This window comes from Petromyzon marinus, chromosome 80, assembly GCF_048934315.1.
Source record: "Petromyzon marinus isolate PM22_M1 ecotype Great Lakes invasive population chromosome 80, UKy_Petmar_22M1.pri1.0, whole genome shotgun sequence".
NCBI classification, from domain to species: domain Eukaryota; kingdom Metazoa; phylum Chordata; class Hyperoartia; order Petromyzontiformes; family Petromyzontidae; genus Petromyzon; species Petromyzon marinus.
The window spans coordinates 9,112,284-9,134,081 of NC_133746.1; the positions used below are offsets into that span (position 1 = coordinate 9,112,284).

Here is a 21,798-nt window from a genome sequence, read left to right on the forward strand (position 1 = left end):
GCGAGTCTCTGAGTGAGTCTCTGAGCGAGTCTCTGAGTGACTCACAGGGCGACTCACAGGGCGACTCACAGGGCGAGCGAGGAAGGGTTCTCAAGGTGTCTCCGCAGGAGCTGCAGGAAGGCCGCCGCTCCGTCCTGGTCCACCACTCGGCTGTCGCTCGCTAGTGACAGGCTCAGCGTGGGAACGGCGCTCACCCCCCCCCCGGCGGGGGGGGCGGGGGGGGGCGCCCCCCCCCCACTCGCCCCCCCCTCCTCCTCCCCCCCCCCCGCCCCCGCCTCTCTCATCTGGGTCCCCACGCCCCCCACGGCGAGAACCGAGGAGTGGGCCGGGGGCAGAGAGGAGACAAACGCAGAGACGGAGCTCAGGGGAGAGACGCTGGAGACACGGGGGGGGGGGGGCAGGGGGGGGGCAGGGGGGGGGACACGGGGGGGGGCAGGGGGGAGACGGGGGGGGGGGGCGGGGGGCAGGGGGACACGGAGGGGGGGGTCACGGGGGATAGAGACAGACACATTCGTGTTAATTTTGTGTGTACACGTGTGTGTACGTATATCTGTGTGTGTGTATCTGTGTGTGTAGTGTATAGTGTAGTGTAATGTGTTGTGAGTGTAGTGTATAGTGTAGTGTAATGTGTGTGTGTAGTGTAGTGTAATGTGTGTAGTGTATAGTGTAGTGTAATGTGTGTAGTGTATAGTGTAGTGTAATGTGTTGTGAGTGTAGTGTATAGTGTAGTGTAATGTGTGTGTGTGTAGTGTAGTGTATAGTGTAGTGTATAGTGTAGTGTATAGTAGTGTATAGTGTAGTGTAATGTGTGTAGTGTATAGTGTGCTGTAATGTGTTGTGAGTGTAGTGTATAGTGTAGTGTATTGTGTAGTGTAATGTGTGTAGTGTATTGTGTAGTGTATAGTGTAGTGTATAGTGTAGTGTAAAGTGTAGTGTATAGTGTAGTGTATAGTGTAGTGTAGTTTTACATAAATGCTCCACTGCTATTTTCTTCCGGTTTCAAACTTCCAGCTTTGGCTCTCTCCTCCAGATCCTAAACATCAACAACAACCAACACCACATCAACAACAACCACCAACACCACATCAACAACAACAACCACCAACACCACATCAACAACAACCACCACCAACACCACATCAACAACAACAACAACCACCAACACCACATCAACAACAACAACCACCAACACCACATCAACAACAACAACCACTACCAACACCACATCAACAACAACAACAACCACCAACACCACATCAACAACAACAACCACCAACACCACATCAACAACAACAACCACCAACACCACATCAACAACAACCACCAACACCACACCAACAACAACCACCAACACCACATCAACAACAACCACCAACACCACATCAACAACAACAACCACCAACACCACATCAACAACAACCACCAACACCACACCAACAACAACAACCACCAACACCACACCAACAACAACAACCACCAGCAACCACAACAATCACATCGTCAACAACCACAACAACAACAATCACAACAACAATCACAGTAACACCACATTAACAACCACAACAACCACAACAACAACAATCACAACAACAATCACAGTAACACCACATTAACAACCACAACAACCACAACAACAACAATCACAACAACAACCACAACAACCACCAATACCACATCAACAACAACCACACCAACAACAACAACCACCAGCAACCACATCAACAACCACAACAACAACCACAACAATCACATCGTCAACAACAATCACAACAACAACAATCACAGTAACATCACATCAACAACCACAACAATCACAACAACAATCACAGTAACACCACATCAACAACCACAACAACCACAACAATCACATCAACAATCACAGTAACAGTACATCAACAACCACATCAACAACCACATCGTCAAAACTACAACAACAACCACAACAACAACCACAACACCTACATCAACAATCACAGAAACACCACATTAACAACCACATCAACAACCACAACAACCACAACAACAATCACAGTAACACCACATTAACAACCACATCAACAACCACAACAACCACAACAACAATCACAGTAACACCACATCAACAACCACATCAACAACCACAACAACCACATCAACAACCACATCAACAACCACAACAACAATCACATCAACAATCACAGAAACACCACATCAACAACCACATCAACAACCACAACAACCACAACAACAACCACATCAACAACCACAACAACAACCACAACAACAATCACAGTAACACCACAACAACAACAACAACCACATCAACAACCACATCAACAACCACATCAACAACCACATCAACAACCACAATAGCAACCACATCAACAACCACATCAACAACCACAACAACAACCACAACAACAATCACAGTAACACCACAACAACAACCACAACAACAATCACAATAACAACCACATCAACAACCACATCAACAACCACATCAACAACCACAACAACAACAACAACCACATCAACAACCACAAGAACAACAACCACATCAACAACCACAACAACAACCACAACAACAACCACAACAACAACAACCACAACAACAACAACCACAACAACAACAACAACCGCATGGATCCTGGTGGTTTCCACGGTGGCGACTGTGGTGGCGCTGGTTACCGTGACGATGGAGCCCAGCGCGTGTAGCCCGTAGCGATGGGCCCCGGTTACCATCGGCAACAGCGTGCCGCGGTCCGTCGCCACGGCAACCGACACGTCCACGGAAGGGCGATGCTTCACACCGCCGCTGTCGCCGCCGTCACCAACCCAGCACACGTTCATGGTGGGCATCACCTGTCACATCACCATCATCATCAACACCATCATCATCATCATCACCTGTCACATCATCATCATCATCAACACCATCATCATCATCATCACCACCTGTCACAACATCACCAGCATCATCATCACCTGTCACATCATCATCACCAGCATCATCATCACCTGTCACATCATCATCATCATCACCAGCATCATCATCACCTGTAACAACGTCATCATCATCACCATCATCATCATCACCTGTCACATCATCATCACCATCACCAGCATCATCATCACCTGTCACATCATCATCATCAGCATCATCACCTGTCACATCATCATCATCAGCATCATCACCTGTCACATCATCATCATCATCACCATCATCATCACCTGTCACATCATCATCATCATCAACACCATCATCATCACCAGCATCATCATCACCTGTCACATCATCATCATCATCACCATCATCATCACCTGTCACATCATCACCAACATCACCTGTCACATCACCATCATCATCATCAACACCATCATCATCACCTGTCACATCATCATCATCATCACCATCATCATCATCACCTGTCACAACATCACCTGTCACATCACCAACATCATCACCATCATCACCTGTCACAACATCACCACCATCATCATCATCATCACCACCATCACCATCACCATCATCACCTGTCACATCATCATCACCATCATCATCACCTGTCACATCATCACCACCATCACCATCACCTGTCACAACATCATCTGTCACAACGTCACCACCATCATCATCATCATCACCTGTCACATCATCACCACCATCATCACCTGTCACATCATCACCACCATCATCATCACCTGTCACATCATCATCATCATCACCATCATCATCATCACCTGTAACAACGTCATCATCATCATCATCACCTGTCACAACATCACCAGCATCATCATCACCTGTCACAACATCACCAGCATCACCATCACCTGTCACAACATCACCAACATCACCATCACCTGTCACATCACCTGTCACATCATCACCTGTCACATCACCTGTCACAACATCACCACCATCATCATCACCTGTCACAACATCATCACCACCATCATCATCACCTGTCACAACATCACCAGCATCATCATCGCCTGTCACAACATCACCAACATCACCATCATCTGTCACAACATCACCATCATCATCATCATCGCCTGTCACAACATCACCACCATCATCACCATCTGTCACAACATCACCATCATCATCACCACCATCACCATCATCATCATCACCTGTCACAACATCACCTGTCACAACATCATCATCACCTGTCACAACATCACCATCATCATCATCACCTGTCACAACATCACCATCATCACCATCACCTGTCACAACATCACCAGCATCATCATCACCTGTCACATCATCATCACCATCATCATCACCATCACCTGTCACATCATCATCACCATCATCATCGCCTGTCACAACATCACCACCATCACCACCACCTGTCACAACATCACCATCATCATCATCACCTGTCACATCATCACCACCATCATCATCACCTGTCACAACAACACCACCATCGCCACCACCATCACCACCATCACCACCACCATCACCACCATCACCACCGCCATCACAACCACCATCACCATCATCACCATCATCAACGCCATCACCACCATCACCACCATCACCACCATCACCACCATCACCACCATCACCACCGCCATCACCACCATCACCACCATCATCACCATCACCACCACCATCACCACCACCATCGCCACCATCATCACCATCACCACCATCACCACCATCATCATCACCATCATCACCACCATCACCACCACCACCACCACCTTCACCACCATCACCGCCACCACCGCCATCACCGCCATCACCACCATCACCGCCATCACCATCATCACCACCATCACCATCATCACCACCATCACCACCATCACCATCATCACCACCGCCATCATCACCATCACCACCATCACCACCATCACCATCATCACCACCGCCATCACCACCATCACCACCATCATCACCACCATCATCACCACCATCATCACCATCACCACCACCATCACCACCATCATCACCATCACCACCATCATCATCACCATCATCACCACCATCACCACCACCACCACCACCTTCACCACCATCACCGCCACCACCGCCATCATCACCACCACCGTCATCATCACCATCAACGCCATCACAACCACCATCACCACCATCACCGCCATCACCGCCATCACCGCCATCACCGCCATCACCATCATCACCACCATCATCACCACCATCACCACCATCACCACCACCATCATCACCATCATCATCACCATCATCACCATCATCACCACCACCACCATCACCACCATCATCACCACCACCACCATCACCATCATCACCATCACCACCATCACCACCACCATCACCATCACCACCATCACCACCACCACCATCATCATCATCACCTGCAGAGACTTGGCCACGGCCTTGATGATGAACGTGGTGAGTGAGACGCTCAACCCATCTGTGCAGAGACACACGGAGACACGGAGACACACGGAGACACACGGAGACACACAGAGACACACGGAGACACGGAGACACACGGAGACACACGGAGACACACGGAGACACGGAGACACAGAGACACACGGAGACACACGGAGACACACGGAGACACGGAGACACACGGAGACACACGGAGACACACGGAGACACGAAGACACACGGAGACACACGGAGACACACAGAGACACGCGGAGACACACGGAGACACACGGAGACCGGAGACACACGGTGACACACGGAGACACACGGAGACACGGAGACACACGCTGAGAGAGTGAGACGCAGAGAGAGACACACGGTGAGACAGTGAGACGCAGAGAGAGACACACGGTGAGACAGTGAGACGCAGAGAGACACGCACACAGAGAGACACACAGAGAGAGACACAGAGAGACACGGAGACACACAGAGACACACGGTGAGACACGGTGAGACAGTGAGACACAGAAAGAGACACACACAGAGAGACACACAGAGAGAGACACAGAGACACACGGTGAGACACACGGTGAGACACAGAGAGAGAGACACAGAGAGACACACGGTGAGACACACAGAGACACACAGAGAGATACAGAGACACACAGAGACACATAGAGAGACACAGAGAGACACATGGTGAGACACAGAGAGACAGAGAGACACACAGTGAGACACACGAAGACACAGAGAGACAGAGAGACACACAGTGAGACACACGAAGACACAGAGAGACACAGAGACACAAAGAGACACACAGAGACACACAGAGACACACAGAAAGACACACAGAGAGACACAGTGAGACACAGAGAGACACAGAGAGAGAGATACAGAGAGAGACACACAGAGAGACAGAGAGAGACAGAGAGAGAGACACACAGAGACACACGGTGAGACACACGGTGAGACACAGAGAGACACAGAGAGAGACACACAATGAGAAACATAGAGACACACAGAGACACAGAGAGAAACAGAGAGACACAGAGAGACACTGAGAGACACAGTGAGACACAGTGAGACACACAGAGACACACAGAGAGACACACAGAGAGACACAGAGAGACACACAGAGAGACACAGTGAGACACAGTGAGACACAGAGAGAGAGACACAGAGAAAGAGACACAGAGAGACAGAGAGAGACAGAGAGAGAGACAGAGAGAGACACAAAGAGACACAGAGACACACGGTGAGACACACAGAGAGACACAGAGAGACACAGAGAGACACACGGTGAGACACAGAGAGACACAGAGAGAGACACACAATGAGACATACAGAGACACACAGAGAGAGACACAGAGAGACACAGTGAGACACACAGAGACACAGAGAGACACACAGAGAGACACACAGAGAGACACACAGAGAGACACAGAGAGACACAGAGAGACACACGGTGAGACACAGAGAGACACAATGAGACACACAGAGACACACAGAGAGAGATACAGAGAGACACAGAGAGACACACGGTGAGACACAGAGAGACACAGTGAGACACAGTGAGACACAGTGAGACACAGAGAGAGAGACACAGAGAGACACAGAGAAAGAGACACAGAGAGACAGAGAGAGACAGAGAGAGAGACAGAGAGAGACACAAAGAGACACAGAGACACACGGTGAGACACACAGAGAGACACAGAGAGACACAGAGAGACACACGGTGAGACACAGAGAGACACAGAGAGAGACACACAATGAGACATACAGAGACACACAGAGAGAGACACAGAGAGACACACAGAGACACACAGAGACACAGAGAGACACACAGAGAGACACACAGAGAGACACACAGAGAGACACACAGAGAGACACAGAGAGACACACAGAGAGACACACAGAGAGACACAGAGAGACACAGAGAGACACAGAGAGAGACACACAGAGAGACACAGAGAGACACAATGAGACACACAGAGACACACAGATAGAGACACCGAGAGACACAGAGAGTCACACGGTGAGACACAGAGAGACACAGTGAGACACAGTGAGACACAGAGAGAGTGAGACACAGAGAGAGAGACACAGAGAGAGACACACAGAGAGACAGAGAGAGACAGAGAGAGACACACAGAGAGACACAGAGAGAGAGACAGAGAGAGACATAGAGAGACACACAGTAAGTGGGTGATTAATTGGGTTTGTGTGAGTGGGTGAGTGAGCGGGTGGGTTAACGAGTGGGTGGGTGAGTGGGTGGGTGAGTGAGCAGGTGGGTGAGCGAGTACGTGGGTGGGTGAGTGGGTGGGTGAGTGGGTGGGTGAGTGAGTGAGTGGGTGGGTGAGTGAGTGAGTGGGTGAGTGAGTGAGTGGGTGAGTGCGTGAGTGGGTGAGCGAGTGAGTGGGTGAGTGAGTGAGTGGGTGAGTGGGTGAGTGGGTGAGCGAGTGAGCGAGTGAGTGGGTGAGTGAGTGAGTGGGTGAGTGAGTGGGTGAGTGGGTGAGTGGGTGAGCGAGTGAGTGGGTGAGTGAGGGAGTGAGTGGGTGAGTGAGTGGGTGAGTGAGTGGGTGAGTGAGTGGGTGAGCGAGTGAGTGGGTGGGTGAGTGAGTGAGTGAGCGACTGGGTGAGTGGGTGAGCGAGTGAGTGGGTGGGTGGGTGAGTGAGTGAGCGACTGGGTGGGTGAGTGAGTGAGTGGGTGAGTGAGTGAGTGGGTGAGTGAGTGAGTGGGTGAGTGAGTGGTGAGTGTGTGAGTGGGTGGGTGAGTGAGTGGGTGGGTGAGTGAGTGGGTGAGTGGGTGAGCGACTGGGTGGGTGAGTGAGTGAGTGATCGAGTGGGTGAGTGGGTGAGTGGGTGAGTGAGTGAGTGAGCGAGCGGATGAGCGAGTGAGTGGGTGAGTGAGTGAGTGAGTGAGCGACTGGGTGAGTGAGTGAGTGAGTGGTGAGTGGGTGAGTGAGTGACTGAGTGGGGTGAGCGAGCAGCGTGGCAGTGCAGCAGTGGATCGAGCCTGCACCGTGCTGCTGCAGGCTCGTCTGCAGCTGGATGAGTCGGCTGAGGTCACAGACCACGCTGGAGTAGAGGTGGGGGGCAGCTTTGTGGGGGACCCAGGGGGGGGGCCGTGGGGGTCACGTCCGTGTACTGGAACACGCGGGGAGAGGTGATCACTCACCACTCACTCACCACTCACCACTCACTCACCACTCACTCACCAATCACTCACCAATCACTCACCACTCACTCACCACTCACTCACCACTCACTCACTCACCACTCACCAATCACTCACCACTCACTCACCACTCACTCACTCACTCACCAATCACTCACCACTCACTCACTCACTCACCAATCACTCACCACTCACTCACCACTCACTCACCACTCACTCACTCACCAATCACTCACCACTCACTCACCAATCACTCACCACTCACTCACCAATCACTCACCAATCACTCACTCACCACTCACTCACCACTCACTCACCACTCACTCACCACTCACTCACCACTCACTCATCACTCACTCACCACTCACTCACCCAGTCGCTCACTCACCCACTCACCCACTCACTCACCCACTCACTCGCTCACCCACTCACCCACTCACTCACTCACTCACCCACTCACTCACCACTCACTCACCACTCACTCACCAATCACTCACCACTCACTCACCACTCACTCACCACTCACTCACTCACCACTCACTCACCACTCACTCACTCACTCACCAATCACTCACCAATCACTCACCACTCACTCACTCACCACTCACTCACTCCTCACTCACCACTCACTCACTCACCACTCACTCACTCACCACTCACTCACCAATCACTCACCACTCACTCACTCACTCACCACTCACTCACCAATCACTCACCACTCACTCACCAATCACTCACTGACTCACCACTCACTCACTCACCAATCACTCACCACTCACTCACCACTCACTCACCACTCACTCACCAATCACTCACCACTCACTCACCAATCACTCACCACTCACTCACCACTCACTCACCACTCACTCACCAATCACTCACCACTCACTCACCACTCACCACTCACCACTCACTCACCACTCACTCACTCACTCACCAATCACTCACCAATCACTCACCAATCACTCACCACTCACTCACTCACCACTCACTCACTCACCACTCACTCACCACTCACTCACTCACCACTCACTCACTCACCACTCACTCACCAATCACTCACCACTCACTCACTCACTCACCACTCACTCACCACTCACTCACCACTCACTCACCACTCACTCACCAATCACTCACCACTCACTCACCACTCACTCACCAATCACTCACCAATCACTCACCACTCACTCACCACTCACTCACTCACTCACCACTCACTCACTCACCACTCACTCACCACTCACTCACTCACCACTCACTCACCACTCACTCACTCACTCACCAATCACTCACTCACCACTCACTCACTCACTCACCACTCACTCACCACTCCCTCACTCACCACTCACTCACCACTCACTCACCACTCACTCACCACTCACTCACCAATCACTCACCAATCACTCACCACTCACTCACTCACCACTCACTCACTCACCACTCACTCACCACTCACTCACCACTCACCAATCACTCACCACTCACTCACTCACCAATCACTCACCAATCACTCACCACTCACTCACTCACCACTCACTCACCAATCACTCACCAATCACTCACCAATCACTCACCACTCACCACTCACTCACTCACTCACCACCCACTCACCAACCCACTCACTCGCTCACCCACTCACTCACCACTCACTCACCACTCACTCACCACTCACTCACCAATCACTCACCACTCACTCACCACTCACTCACCACTCACCACTCACTCACCACTCACTCACCACTCACCACTCACTCACCACCCACTCACCACTCACCTCACTCACCAATCACTCACCACTCACTCACCAATCACTCACCAATCACTCACCACTCACTCACCACTCACTCACTCATTCACTCACCACTCACTCACCAATCACTCACTCACTCACTCACTCACCACTCACTCACCACTCACTCACCACTCACTCACCATCACTCACCACTCACTCACCCACCACTCACTCACCACTCACTCACTCACTCACCACTCACTCACCACTCACTCACCACTCACTCACCACTCACTCACCAATCAATCACTCACTCACCACTCACTCACCAACACATCACTCACCACTCACACTCACTCACTCACTCACCACACACTCACCACTCACTCACCACTCACTCACCAATCACTCACTCATTCACTCACCACTCACTCACCACTCACTCACCACTCACTCACCACTCACTCACCAATCACTCACTCATTCACTCACCCACTCACTCACCACTCACTCACCACTCACTCACCAATCACTCACCATTCACTCACCACTCACTCACCACTCACTCACCAATCACTCACCAATCACTCACCACCACTCACCTCACGCACTCACTCACCACTCACTCACCACTCACTCACCATCACTCACTCACCACTCACTCACTCACCACTCACTCACCACTCACTCACTCACTCACTCACCACACTCACCACTCACTCACTCACCAACTCACTCATCATCACCACTCACTCACCACTCACTCACCAATCACTCACCACTCACTCACCAATCAATCACTCACTCACCACTCACTCACCACTCACTCACCAATCACTCACTCATTCACTCACCACACACTCACCACTCACTCACCACTCACTCACCACTCACTCACCAATCACTCACTCATTCACTCACCACACACTCACCACTCACTCACCACTCACTCACCACTCACTCACCAATCACTCACTCATTCACTCACCCACTCACTCACCACTCACTCACCACTCACTCACCAATCACTCACCAATCACTCACCACTCACTCACCACTCACTCACTCACTCACCAATCACTCACCAATCACTCACTCACCACTCACTCACTCACCACTCACTCACCACTCACTCACCACTCACTCACCAATCACTCACTCACCACTCACTCACTCACCACTCACTCACTCACCAATCACTCACCACTCACTCACCACCACTCACTCACCACTCACTCACTCATCACTCACTCACTCACCACTCACTCACCCACTCACTCACCACTCACTCACCAATCACTCACCACTCACTCACCACTCACTTCACCACTCACTCACTCACCACTCACTCACCACTCACTCACCACTCACTCACTCACTCACCCCCACTCACTCACCACTCACTCACCACTCACTCACCACTCACTCACTCACCACTCACTCACCACCAACCTCACCCACTCACTCACCACTCACTCACTCCAATCACTCACCACTCACTCACCACTCACTCACCACTCACTCACTCACCAATCACTCACCACTCACCACTCACTCACCACTCACTCACCACTCACTCACCACTCACCCATCACTCACCACTCACTCACCACTCACTCACTCACTCACCACTCACTCACCAATCACTCACTCACTCACTCACCCACCTCACTCACTCACTCACCACTCACTCACCAATCACTCACCAATCACTCACCACTCACTCACCATCACCACTCACTCACCACTCACTCACCACTCACTCACTCACCACTCACCCACTCACTCACCACTCACTCACCACTCACTCACCACTCTCCCCACTCACTCACCACTCACCACTCACTCACAACTCACTCACTCACTCACCACTCACCTCACCACTCACTCACCACTCACTCACTCACCACTTCAGCTCACTCACCCACTCACCCACCACCACTCACTCACCAATCACTCACCAATCACCACTCACCACTCACTCACAATCAATCACTCACTCACCACTCACTCACCACCTACTCAATCACCACACACTCACCACTCACTCACCACTCACTCACCACTCACTCACCAATCACTCACTCATTCACTCACCCACTCACTCACCAATCACTCACCACTCACTCACCACTCACTCACCAATCACTCACCAATCACTCACCACTCACTCACCACTCACTCACCAATCACTCACCAATCACTCACTCACCACTCACTCACTCACCACTCACTCACCACTCACTCACCACTCACTCACCAATCACTCACTCACCACTCACTCACTCACCACTCACTCACTCACCAATCACTCACCACTCACTCACCAACCACTCACTCACCAATCACTCACTCACCACTCACTCACTCACCACTCACTCACCACTCACTCACCACTCACTCACCAATCACTCACCACTCACTCACCACTCACTCACCACTCACTCACTCACCACTCACTCACCACTCACTCACCACTCACTCACTCACTCACCAATCACTCACCACTCACTCACCACTCACTCACCACTCACTCACTCACCACTCACTCACCACTCACCCACTCACTCACCACTCACTCACCACTCACTCACTCACCAATCACTCACCACTCACTCACCACTCACTCACCACTCACTCACTCACCAATCACTCACCACTCACCCACTCACTCACCACTCACTCACCACTCACTCACCACTCACCAATCACTCACCACTCACTCACCACTCACTCACTCACTCACCACTCACTCACCAATCACTCACCACTCACTCACCACTCACTCACTCACTCACCAATCACTCACCACTCACTCACTCATTCACTCACCACTCACTCACCAATCACTCACTCACCACACACTCACCAATCACTCACCAATCACTCACCAATCACTCACTCACCACTCACCACTCACTCACCACTCACTCACCACTCACTCACCACTCACTCACTCTCACCCACTCACTCACCACTCACTCACCACTCACTCACCACTCACTCACCACTCACTCACTCATTCACTCACTCACCACTCACTCACCACTCACTCACCAATCACTCACCAATCACTCACCAATCACTCACCAATCACTCACCAATCACTCACCACTCACTCACCACTCACTCACTCACTCACACACCCACACACCACTCACTCACCACTCACTCACCACTCACTCACCACTCACTCACTCACCACTCACTCACTCACACACCCACACACCACCCACTCACCACTCACTCACCAATCACTCACCAATCACTCACCACTCACTCACTCACCACTCACCACTCACTCACTCACCACTCACTCACCACTCACTCACTCACTCACCACTCACTCACCACTCACTCACCAATCACTCACCACTCACTCACCAATCAATCACTCACTCACCACTCACTCACCACTCACTCACCAATCACTCACTCATTCACTCACCACACACTCACCACTCACTCACCACTCACTCACCACTCACTCACCAATCACTCACTCACCACACACTCACCACTCACTCACCACTCACTCACCACTCACTCACCAATCACTCACTCATTCACTCACCCACTCACTCACCACTCACTCACCACTCACTCACCACTCACTCACCAATCACTCACCAATCACTCACCACTCACTCACCACTCACTCACCAATCACTCACCAATCACTCACTCACCACTCACTCACTCACCACTCACTCACCACTCACTCACCACTCACTCACCAATCAGCTCACTCACCACTCACTCACTCACCACTCACTCACTCACCACTCACTCACCACTCACTCACCAATCACTCACTCACCACTCACTCACCACTCACTCACCACTCACTCACCAATCACTCACTCATTCACTCACCACTCACTCACCACTCACTCACCACTCACTCACCACTCACTCACTCACCACTCACTCACCACTCACTCACCACTCACTCACTCACTCATCACTCACCACTCACTCACCACTCACTCACCACTCACTCACTCACCACTCACCCACTCACTCACCACTCACTCACCACTCACTCACTCACCAATCACTCACCACTCACTCACCACTCACTCACTCCACCATCACTCACCACTCACCCACTCACTCACCACTCACTCACCACTCACTCACCACTCACCAATCACTCACCACTCACTCACCACTCACTCACTCACCACTCACTCACTCAATCACTCACCACTCACTCACCACTCACTCACTCACTCACCAATCACTCACCACTCACTCACTCATTCACTCACCACTCACTCCACAATCACTCACTCACCACACACTCACCAATCACTCACCAATCACTCACCAATCACTCACTCACCACTCACCACTCACTCACTCACTCACCACTCACTCACCACTCACTCACTCACCACTCACTCACCACTCACTCACCACTCACTCACCACTCACTCACTCTCACCCACTCACTCTCACCCACTCACTCACCACTCACTCACCACTCACTCACCACTCACTCACTCATTCACTCACTCACCACTCACTCACCACTCACTCACCAATCACTCACCAATCACTCACCAATCACTCACCACTCACTCACCCACTCACTCACTCACTCACACACCCACACACCACTCACTCACCACTCACTCACCACTCACTCACCACTCACTCACTCACTCACACACCCACACACCACCCACTCACCAATCACTCACCAATCACTCACCAATCACTCACCACTCACTCACCACTCACCACCCCACAACCACTCACTCACCACTCACTCACCACTCACTCACCACTCACTCACTCACTCACACACCCCACACCACCACTCACCACTCACTCACCAATCACTCACCACACACTCACCCACTCACTCACCATTCACTCACTCATTCACTCACCACTCACTCACCACTCACTCACCACTCACTCACCACTCACTTACCAATCACTCACCACTCACTCACCACTCACTCACCAATCACTCACCACTCACTCACCAATCACTCACCAATCACTCACTCACCACTCACTCACCACTCACTCACCAATCACTCACCAATCACTCACTCACCACTCACTTACCCACTCACTCACCACTCACTCACCACTCACCACTCACTCACCACTCACTCCACCAATCACTCACCAATCACTCACCACTCACTCACCACTCACTCACCAATCACTCACTCATTCACTCACCACTCACTCACCACTCACTCAACCACTCACTCACCAATCACTCACTCACCACTCACTCACCAATCACTCACCAATCACTCACCACTCTCTCACCACTCACTCACCAATCACTCACTCATTCACTCACCACTCACTCACCACTCACTCAACCACTCACTCACCAATCACTCACCACTCACTCACTCACCCACTCACTCACTCACCACTCACTCACCAATCACTCACCACTCACTCACCACTCACTCACACACATCACTCACCACTCACTCACTCACTCACCCACTCACTCACTCACTCACTCACTCACTCACATCACTCACCACCTCACTCACTCACTCATTCACTCACCACTCACTCACCATCGCTCACTCACCCAGTCGCTCACCCACTCACTCACCCGCTCACTCCACTCACCACTCACTCACTCACCACTCACTCACCAATCACTCACTCACCACTCACTCACCACTCACTCACTCACTCATTCATTCACTCACCACTCACTCACCCTCTCACTCACTCACTCACCCACTCACTCACCACTCACTCACCACTCACTCACTCACTCACCCAGTCGCTCACTCACTCACCCACTCACTCACTCACTCACACACTCACTCACACACTCACTCACCACTCACTCCACTCACCACTTCACTCACTCACCGCTCACTCACCACTCACTCACTCACCACTCACTCACCACTCACTCACCACTCACCACTCACCCACTCACTCACCCACTCACTCACTCACCCACTCACTCACTCACTCACCACTCACTCACCAATCACTCACCTCTCACTCACTCACCACTCACTCACCACTCACTCACCACCCACTCACCACTCACTCACCAATCACTCACCCACTCACTCACCCACTCATTCACTCACTCACTCACCCACTCACTCACTCACTCACCACACACTCACCACTCACTCACCACTCACTCACCAATCACTCACCAATCACTCACTCACCACTCACTTACCCACTCACTCACCACTCACTCACCCACTCACCACTCACTCACCACTCACTCACCAATCACTCACCAATCACTCACCACTCACTCACCACTCACTCACCTATCACTCACTCATTCACTCACCACTCACTCACCACTCACTCAACCACTCACTCACCAATCACTCACTCACACTCACTCACCAATCACTCACCAATCACTCACCACTCACTCACCACTCACTCACCATCACTCACTCATTCACTCACCCTCACTCCACAACCACTCACTCACCACGTCACTCACCAATTCACTCACCACTCACTCACCACTCACTCACCAATCACTCACCACTCACTCACCACTCACTCAACCACTCACTCACCAATCACCACACCACTCACTCATCACCCACTCACTCACTCACCACTCACTCACCAATCACTCACCACTCACTCACCACTCACTCACCAATCACTCACTCATTCACTCACCACTCACTCACCACTCACTCAACCACTCACTCACCAATCACTCACTCACCACTCACTCACCAATCACTCACCAATCACTCACCACTCACTCACCACTCACTCACCAATCACTCACTCATTCACTCACCACTCACTCACCACTCACTCAACCACTCACTCACCAATCACTCACCACTCACTCACTCACCCACTCACTCACCACCACTCACTCACCAATCACTCACCACTCACCTCACCACTCACTCACCACTCACTCACTCACTCACTCACTCACTCACCCACTCACTCACCACTCACTCACTCACCCAATCCTCCACCACTCACTCACTCACTCATTCATTCACTCACCACTCACTCACCACTCACTCACCCAGTCGCTCACCCAGTCGCTCACCCACTCACTCACCCGCTCACCCACTCACCCACTCACTCACCACTCACTCACCAATCACTCACTCACCACTCACTCACCACTCACTCACTCACTCATTCATTCACTCACCACTCACTCACCCTCTCACTCACTCACTCACCCACTCACTCACCACTCACTCACCACTCACTCACTCACTCACCCATCCCACGCCACTCACTCACACTCACTCACTCACTCACACACTCACTCACACATCACTCACCACTCACTCACTCACCACTCCACTCACTCACACACCGCTCACTCACCACTCACTCACTCACCACTCACTCACCACTCTCTCACCACTCACCACTCACCCACTCACTCACCCACTCACTCACTCACCCACTCACTCACTCACTCACCACTCACTCACCAATCACTCACCACTCACTCACTCACCACTCACTCACCACTCACTCACCACCCACTCACCACTCACTCACCAATCACTCACCCACTCACTCACCCACTCACTCACCCACTCACTCACTCACTCACCACACACTCACCACTCACTCACCACTCACTCACCAATCACTCACCAATCACTCACCCACTCACTTACCCACTCACTCACCACTCACTCACCACTCACCACTCACTCACCACTCACTCACCAATCACTCACCAATCACTCACCACTCACTCACCACTCACTCACCAATCACTCACTCATTCACTCACCACTCACTCACCACTCACTCAACCACTCACTCACCAATCACTCACTCACCACTCACTCACCAATCACTCACCACTCACTCACCACTCACTCACCAATCACTCACTCATTCACTCACCACTCACTCACCACTCACTCAACCACTCACTCACCAATCACTCACCACTCACTCACTCACCCACTCACTCACTCACCACTCACTCACCAATCACTCACCACTCACTCACCACTCACTCACCACTCACTCACCACTCACTCACTCACTCACTCACTCACCCACTCACTCACCACTCACTCACTCACCAATCACTCACCACTCACTCACTCACTCATTCATTCACTCACCACTCACTCACCACTCACTCACCCAGTCGCTCACCCAGTCGCTCACCCACTCACTCACCCGCTCACCCACTCACCCACTCACTCACCACTCACTCACCAATCACTCACTCACCACTCACTCACCACTCACTCACTCACTCATTCATTCACTCACCACTCACTCACCCTCTCACTCACTCACTCACCCACTCACTCACCACTCACTCACCACTCACTCACTCACTCACCCAGTCGCTCACTCACTCACCCACTCACTCACTCACTCACACACTCACTCACACACTCACTCACCACTCACTCACTCACCATCACTCACTCCTCACCGCTCACTCACCACTCACTCACTCACCACTCACTCACCACTCACTCACCACTCACTCACCACTCCACTCACTCACCCACTCACTCACTCACCACTCACTCACTCACTCACCACTCACTCACCAATCACTCACCACTCACTCACTCACCACTCACTCACCACTCACTCACCACCCACTCACCACTCACTCACCAATCACTCACCCACTCACTCACCCACTCATTCACTCACTCACTCACACACTCACTCACTCACTCACCACACACTCACCACTCACTCACACACTCACTCACCACTCACTCACCAATCACTCACCACCCACTCCACACACTCACTCACCACTCACTCACCACTCACTCACCACTCACTCACTCATCCACTCACTCACTCCCCACTCACTCACCACTCACTCACCACTCACTCACCACTTACTCACCACTCACCCACTCACTCAACCTCACCACTCACTCACCAGTCACCCACTCACCCACTCACTCACCAATCACTCACTCACCACTCACTCACTCACCACACACCACTCACTCACCACTCACTCACTCACCACTCACTCACTCACCACTCACCACTCACTCACTCACCACTCACTCACCCACCCCACCCACTCACCCACTCACTCACTCACCACTCACTCACCCACTCACCACTCACTCACTCACCACTCACCCACTCGCCCACCCACTCGCTCACCCTCTCACTCACCCACTTACCACTCACCACTCACTCACTCACCCACTCACCCACTCACTCACCACTCACTCACCCACTCACTCACCACTTACCAATCACTCACTCACTCACTCACCCACTCACCCACTCACCACTAACCCACTCACTCACTCACCACTCACTCACTCATTCACTCACCCACCCACCCACCAACCCACTCACTTCACCCACCCATCACCCACTCACACACCCACTCACTCACCCACCCACCCACCCACTCACTCACCCACTCACTCACCCACTCACCCACCCACTCACCCACCCAACCACTCACCCACCCACCCACTCACCCACCCACCCACTCACCCACTCACCCACCCACTCATTCACCCACCCACCCATTCACTCACCCACTCTCACCCACCCACCCACCCACTCACCCACCCACCCACTCACCCACCCACTCACCCACCCACCCACCCACTCACCCACTCACTCACCCACTCACCCACCCACCCACTCACTCACTCACTCACCCACTCACCCACTCACCCACCCACCCATCCACTCACCCACCCACTCACCCACCCACCCATCCACTCACCCACCCACCCAACCACCCACCCACTCACTCACTCACCCACCCACTCACTCACTCACTCACCCACCCACTCACCCACCCACCCACCCACTCACCCACCCACCCACTCACCCACCCACCCACCCACTCACCCACCCACCCACTCACCCACTCACCCACCCACCTACCCACTCACTCACCCACTCTCACCCACCCACCCACCCACTCACCCACCCACCCACTCACTAACCCACCCCCCCACTCACCCACCCACCCACTCACCCACCCACCAACCCACCAACCCACTCACTCACGCACTCACCCACCAACCCACCCACTCACCCATTCACCCACCCACCAACCCACCCACTCACCCACCCACCCACCCACCCACTCACCCACCCACCCACTCACCCACCCACCCACCCACTCACCCACCAACCCACTCACCCACCCACCCACTCACCCACCCACTCACCCACTCTCACACCCACCCACTCACCCACCCACCCACTCACCCACCCACCCACTCACCCACCCACTCACCCACCCACCCACTCACCCACCCACTCACCCACCCACCCACTCACTCACCCACCCACTCACCCACCCACCCACCCACTCACCCACTCACCCACCCACCCACCCACTCACCCACCCACCCACTCACCCACCCACTCACCCACTCACCCACCCACCCACTCACTCACCCACTCACCCACTCACTCACCCCCTCACCCACCCACCCACTCACCCACTCACTCACCCACTCACCCACCCACCCACTCACCCACTCACTCACTCACCCACTCACCCACCCACCAACCCACTCACCCACCCACCCACTCACCCACCCACTCACCCGAGGAGTTTGTGAGCGACGAGTACCCGGGGGTGGGGCCACGCCCCTGGGGGCTGGAGGGGGCGGGGCTCTGGTGGAGAGGGCGGGGCCGAGGGGCGGGGCTACGGGGACGGGAGTCAGGGGCGGGGCTCTGGGGGCGGGGGCTTCCTGCTTCGCGCGGGGTAGGCCCTGCACCAACCTCACAGCCTCCCTGGGTTGGGGGGGCGGGGCGAAGGGGGGAGGGGCAAAGGGGGAGGGGCGATGGGGGGGAGGGGCGAAGAGGGGAGGGGCGAAGAGGGGAGGGGCGATGGGGGGAGGGGCGAAGGGGGGAGGGGGCGAAGGGGGGAGGGGCGATGGGGGGTGGGGGGAGGGGCGAGGGGAGAAAAACATAGAATTGGGTCTGTCACTGGTGAGTGGTGGTGAGTGGTGGTGAGTGGTAAGTGGTGGTGAGTGGTGGTGAGTGGTGGTGAGTGGTGGGTGGTGGGTGGTGGTGAGTGGTGGTGAGTGGTAAGTGGTTAGTGGGTGGGTGAATGGGTGAGTGGTAAGTGGTTAGTGGTTAGTGGTAAGTGGTGAGTGGTGAGTGGTAGTGAGTGGTGGCGAGTGGTGGTGGGTGGTGAGTGGTGAGTGGTGGTGAGTGGTGAGTGTTAGTGGTGAGTGGTGGTGAGTGGTGAGTGGTGGCGAGTGGTGGTGGGTGGTGGGTGGTGAGTGGTGAGTGGTGGTGAGTGGTGAGTGGTAAGTGGTGAGTGGTGGTGAGTGGTGAGTGGTGGTGAGTGGTGCTGAGTGGTGAGTGGTGGTGAGTGGTGAGTGGTAAGTGGTGAGTGGTGAGTGGTGGGTGGTGAGTGGTGAGTGGTGGTGAGTGGTGAGTGGTAAGTGGTGAGTGGTAAGTGGTGAGTGGTGGTGAGTGGTAAGTGGTGAGTGGTAAGTGGGTGGGTGAATGGGTGAGTGGTAAGTGGTGAGTGGTAAGTGGTGAGTGGTAAGTGGGTGGGTGAAT

The 21,798-nt window shown here is 53.1% G+C and overlaps 1 long non-coding RNA gene across 1 annotated transcript; it reads right to left on the reverse strand.

Annotated features, from left to right (window-relative positions):
- Positions 1 to 265: 265 nt before the first annotated feature.
- Positions 266 to 21,012, reverse strand: LOC142907654 (uncharacterized). Its single transcript, XR_012931177.1, has 6 exons — positions 20,829 to 21,012; positions 8,373 to 8,497; positions 5,329 to 5,387; positions 2,668 to 2,841; positions 969 to 1,033; positions 266 to 375 (listed from the first exon to the last, which is right to left on the reverse strand). It is a non-coding gene; the product is annotated as an uncharacterized LOC142907654 (long non-coding RNA).
- Positions 21,013 to 21,798: the final 786 nt, after the last annotated feature.